Source organism: Zingiber officinale, chromosome 2A (genome assembly GCF_018446385.1).
Source record: "Zingiber officinale cultivar Zhangliang chromosome 2A, Zo_v1.1, whole genome shotgun sequence".
Lineage (NCBI taxonomy): Eukaryota > Viridiplantae > Streptophyta > Magnoliopsida > Zingiberales > Zingiberaceae > Zingiber > Zingiber officinale.
Window position 1 is genome coordinate 42,618,274 of NC_055988.1, and position 6,265 is coordinate 42,624,538.

The 6,265-nt window shown below is 35.2% G+C and overlaps 1 long non-coding RNA gene across 3 annotated transcripts; it reads left to right on the plus strand.

The window, feature by feature from the left end:
- The first annotated feature begins 773 nt into the window (after positions 1-773).
- On the plus strand, positions 774-3,750 carry LOC122041066. 3 transcript variants are annotated; one of them, XR_006128794.1, is made up of 5 exons: positions 1,205-1,346; positions 1,477-1,667; positions 1,867-2,034; positions 3,379-3,442; positions 3,534-3,750. It is a non-coding gene; the product is annotated as an uncharacterized LOC122041066 (long non-coding RNA). The 3 variants fall into 3 exon arrangements; XR_006128793.1 differs by having other exon boundaries at positions 1,264-1,406; XR_006128795.1 differs by lacking the exon at positions 3,379-3,442 and having other exon boundaries at positions 774-1,406.
- Positions 3,751-6,265: the final 2,515 nt, after the last annotated feature.

Below are 6,265 nucleotides of genomic sequence, written 5' to 3' on the forward strand. Positions count from 1 at the left end.
TTTATCGAATATAGTAACTATAGATAATATGTTTGCTACTACATATGCTTACTATTTATTTAAAAAAGGCACAAAACTCTTAATGCAAACTAATCGAATTGAGTCAAATATTAAAATATTAATATTCTGACTTTGATTCGAACAAAATTAAACTTTAGCTCGAACTGACTTGAATTTGAGCTCGATTCGAAATTTGAAAAGGTTAATTAACGTTGGCTCGAATTCGATTCAAAATAGATTCAAACAAAATCAAACTTTAACTCGAACTGACTTGAATTTGAGCTCGATTGAATTTGAGCTCGATTCAATTTATTCGAATCTGATTAATTTATGCTAAAATTATATGCAATAGAATAAAAATAAATAAAATGATAAATACATCAATAATATAAAAATAGAATAAAAACTTTATACAACTGGTTTCCAATTCAAATAATTTGGAAAAAATAAAATAAAGTCGGGATAAAATAACAACTAATGACAATAAATAAAATAATAGTTCAATAATTTGTAATAAAATAGAAGACCACTAACGTATATGTTTTCAAACATACAAGATACACTACTAGAAATAATATCTATTATGATATTTTCTTAATGACACTTAATTTAAAATGTCATTATAAATATTTTTTAATGACACTTATGAAAAAAAATTATTTATAAAAATAAAATATCTTATTAGATCACCTATAGTGACAAAATTGATAAATGTCATTACAATTTAATTCATTCTATTTATTTTCACTAACCTAGACTTATCTCTTTCCCGCAGACATTCCTTTCCTCTTCCCTTTCTTCGCACCTTTTCTCTTCGCAGATTCTTCCTTCTCCGCAGTAAGCACCGCAGCAAGCAGGGAGGATCTCGTCTTCCCTCTCCACGGCGAGTAGGGAGGATCTCGTCTTCCCTCTCCACAGCGAGTAGGGAGGATCTCTTCTTCTCTCTCTGGTTTCATTTCTCTCCGCAAGTTGATCCCCAAACCCTAGCCAAAATAGCGATCTCCAATTGAAGATCCAAGCGTAATTCTGCGATGCGACACTTCTTCCTCCACATCATTGGCATCTTTACCGTGGTATTATTTATCCTCCTCCCTTCCACCGCCACAGTGCCGGTGGTGGCCGAAACGGAGTAGAATTTGTCATCATCGTCATCTTCGGCCTCAGATCTATACTTACATGGCCTCCATTTTTCGCGATCGGTGTTGACCCTCTGATCACACGCCTTAAACACGTGAGTGGAGCTGATACAAAAGTAGGTGGAGACCACGCCGCCATTGCCTCTGACTACACCTCGTACGCGCACATCTCAATCTAGAGAGCTTGAAGCAGATGCGGGTCTTCATTGAGTTAGCTCACAACCTCTCCCTTCTCCTTGATGTCTCCTTTCTTTGCCTGAACCATTTAAGGTTTTACTTACCTGAGATGTACCTAAAACTGCATGAAATTCTATTCTTAGATAATGATATTGTGGTGCAGCGAGATCTCACAATATTGTGGAAAATTGATATGGATGGGAAGGTGAATGGAGCAGTTGAGATTTGCTTGGGGTCTTTTCATCGTTATGCAAATATATGAATTTCTCACAAACCTTTATCAAGGAGAAGTTTGACCTTCATCCGTGGAAGAAGGAAAAGTGCACTAAACATTGTCATTATTGGCAAAATCTTGTAAGTTACTAACTTTATAGTGGTACCATTTTCAAATTTACATTTGTTGTTTTACTAAAGAAAATATTGTCAGATAACTATAACTTTATTTTGAGTTAACATATTCTATGAGAAACATTAACTATATTTACAACATGTCATATATATGAATTGATTTGATATCATGCACATGGAGAAAAGTGAATTAATTATCATGTAGAGAGGAAAGATTGAGATCAAGTGTATCGAGAACATCACAAGTCGTCATGTTACCTTTTGCAAGAGAACGAATGGGCTGCTCAAGAAAGCCTATGAATTGTCTGTGCTCTGACGTCGCACTAATCGGCTTCTCCGCCCACGGCCGCTTGTATGAGTACTCCAATAACAGGTAGCTAAGTGACTATTGTTTTTCACCATTTAGTTTTATCATCACTTTCATTGTATTATCACACAGTTTATATCTTTTCTCTCTATTCAAGAAGATGATGACATGTAGATTTGCTGATTTAATTTTGATGTTAAAACTTTGTTCTAAATTTCCTTTCATGTTGCATCTTTGAAATATTATGGATCAGCACAAAGATGCTAAAATATTTGTGTCAGTTTAATGCGATGATGTAATATATCCCTTTTGTTACAAGAGTATTTGGGTGATACAACACGCATAGAATACATTTACTATAAACTAAGATTTTTAAGATTTTATCTATCTTCTCTTCCTCTTTATCTTTTCTTGAGTTGCTCTATGAAACTGGGAAAAGGCCTAACATATCCATTATCATGATTGGCAGACAACCTTTGTTGTATGGACCAAATCCTATCTTCTTAAATCGTGCTGTCTGATGGTTATTGATTTCTAGTGAAATTCAATGGACCTTAGCTTTATAGATCTATGGTTTATTAACGTAATCAGATTTTTTTAAAAAAATTTAGGTACCACTTTATTGGGACATATATGCTATAAAGAGTTTGAATTCAGCTAGAATTTGTTTTACCTTCCACAACTTTGAGAATCAAGGAATAGCTCTTGCTTCAGAATTGTCATCATGAGGTCTTGATGTTCACCACATGAACGGATCTGATAGGATGCAGGATAATTCGGCACATGATAGAGTTAATCCTGTCAAAGTAATTACATAGACCACTATGCAATTGTTTTAAAACTATGTAAATATTTTTTTCCATATTACTCTTCTAATTAATAGAGCTGAGTTTATTCACACTTCTTTAAACTATCAACCTTAACTCCAATTCTACTTGAAATTTAATGGATAGGTACATACATAAAGAAATTGGTAAAGCTTTGAACTAGATATATAGACTACTTTGACAAACATAAAAGAGAACGAAAGATTGATACCTGTACTTTATGAACTCTACCAAAAAATAAATAAATAAAAAGAAAAGCAACAAAAATAGTGCTCGTGCTTTAAAAACCCTAGCTAGTCTTGAGAAATTTTCCACTTCAACACACAAGGATATATTAGAATGGACAAAAAGTAGTAACAATGTTGGTGATACAGTAGTAACAATGTTAGAGAATACAATTGCACCATGAAGTAGTATGCATTTTCCCTAATTGGTTTAAGTGATAATGAGAGGACTGATTACTGGTGTTGATTGACAAGTAAAGTTTGTTGATTTATTTTGTTACTAATGATGTTTGCTTTGTTGGTGCACATATACTGTTATGGAAACAAAAACTTTTCATTGTTTTCTTTGGTGTTTGTAGTTAACAGTAAGTGAAGACTACTATTAGGTGCATATGGAATGATACTTTGCATTTTTCTCGTTTGGTATGATATATAATATTTTGAACTATTTTTATTAATTTTGTATCTTCATTGTTTTATTTCACTTATACAAATATATACATTGTATTTGCAGGTGACATGTACTTGGATTTTTATGAATCAATATAATGGTTGAAGATGATCCATCTAATCGAGTTTTTATTTTACAAGAATTTGTTAGTATTACAATTTAATATTTTGAGTGTATTTGTAGGTTGTTTTGGAGGTAAAAGATTTATCATTAGTATTGCATTTGTAAATTTGACTCAAATGAGTATTGGATGAATAAAAATATCTATGAGTCCTTTAAATTTTGTTTTGTAATTTTTTTCTATTCTAGATGGTCAATGAATTGTGATGATATGTAAATATTGAATTCAAGTTATTTATTCTAAATAAAAATTAATGATAATTTTTAATGTATTTATAAATTATTATAATGATATTTATTATGACATTATAAATTAGTTTAGGTGACATTTATAAATGTCCTTAAAATATGATTTTTTCTGACATTTTTGACTGTCGGTATATCCCTATATTGTGACACTTTTAAAGTTAGCATTGATATTGTATACAGACATCATAAAATGTCAGGAATGCGAGGAGGTCTAAGACGACATCACTTTATAGGGCGTTTTTCGGTGATGTCACTGAAACTTAAGTGTCACCAAAAATATACTATAAGGACATTTATGTGTGTCATTATAGACCTTTTTTCTTGTAGTGATACAACACCTAATATCCAAGTTTAGCTTAACATTACATTTCATAGTTAAGAAAAACAAGCAAAGACTGATAAAAATAAAAAAGTTCATACTACCACCCCGCTTCAATATGTCATCTTCAATCTGCCATTACATTTCCAAGATTATATATATATATATATATATATATATATATATATATATATAATATTCAGATGGAAAGGATTTATTTAAAATCATTAAAATTTAAACTAATTAAATTTATATGGGAAAATAAATAATTAATAATTACTAAGTACTAAGGAAATAAATTTATGAAAATTTATAGGATTTTAGGAATTTTCTATATTTTATATGAATATTTTTATATTTTATGAGGATAAAAGGATAATAAAAAGGACTGTTTGGAGGTACCTATTTAAAGTGAGAGCTGATAATTCAATTAGTCTAAGAGCATCCACATCAGATATTCTATTTAAAATTTTTACCTTAAATTTTGGATAGGGTAGTTAAAAAATCTTTACATCAACTATCTTATCGATTCCCTAAATTATACATTTATGAACAGTACTGAAGCTGATATATGATGTATTGAAAAATGAATATCCAAATTTAATAAAATAATTTTGCTACTCTAAATTATATATTTTGGATAGGAAAACTGGTGTGGATGGTCTAAGTTAATTTTCCTAAACCTAAGGTTTTATTATCCCTCTCTATCGTCGTCATTCCCTTCCCCATGCATGATACTCACCGTCGACCGTCGACGCCGTGCGCCGCTGCCCCCACCACCGTCCATGGTGGCCGGCCGAAGGCAAGTCACTCGTCTGCGTCTCTTCCCCCTCGTGCTCGAGGCATTCCCCCTCATGCTCGAGGCACTGTTCCACAGCGCGACCTCAGTCGATGCCGCGTCCACGACGCAGACCACGTAGCTGCCACCGTGCCACTATGCGACGACGTGACTGCCGCCATGCTTCACCACCGCGTGAACGAGTGCGCCTTGTTTTCGCCGCATGTATTGAAGTGACCTCACTGTAGCCACCGCCTCCCTTGCTGCCGGGGAACAACAAATCCTTGCTGTCGGCTTCGTGGATGTTGATCGCGAGCAATTAGTGGCGTGAGCCACGTTACGTTCCCTCACCGCGAACAGATCGACGGCTGTCAACTCCTAGTCACCACCTCCACTGCCTTTTTCTCACCGACCGTCGACATCTCTTCGCCATCCTCAACAGCCGACGCTGACCGTCGTTCAATCCCACTACCTCCACTGCCGAAGAAGAAGAAAAAAAAGGATAAAGTTTAGATAACGATTTTATCAGTTTGCCTTGTGTAGTTTAATTAATTTTGGGTTTTAATTATTTAAGTTGGTTAATTAATTACGCAATGGATTTATTGATAGTCTGAACTTTAGTTTGAGTTAATTTACTGTTAATCGATTGATAAATAAGGTGATTTAATTGATGGACTAATTGATATAGGTAATAATGATGTTTATTTGATTAATTAGCAATTAATGATTGATCTGACAGTAACGACGGGGGACCCCCTTTGAGGGAAGTTAATGCCATGTGGAGGTCAAAGGTCAAACGGCCGACCGGCCGAACGGGGACTAAGCGGAAGCAAAGGCAACCCGACGGGGAGTCGGGTCTCCGACGCTCATGGTGAACAGGGTCGTCAGGCCGATCGGATAGTTCGCTCGGCCGAGGCATAAAGCAGTAATGCTGTGAACAGTTTTATCCGAGCACACGACTTGGAATCTCCTGAGCGGATCAGTACCTACGTCCGATCCGACGTTATGGGGCTGCCGAGCGGCCAGACGCTCGGCGCGGGAACAGAAGAGACAAAAGGACTAGGGAAACATCGGTGGACATCTTCTGACAATAAACGTGTTCGACGACTAACCCATACGCAAAAGCCTATGACGGAAGGTTCTACTGTCCCATCAGAGAGGTACTCGGACTGTAACGGTATGGTGTCAGGCAATCGCCTCTGACAAGCCCATACTGAGGTATGGTAAGAGGACACGTATTCGCCTCGGTATGTGTGCATCAGCCTCCTCATAGCTCTATATAAGAGTCCTCATACTTCGCGGAAGGTATGCGATCTCATATATTCGAAG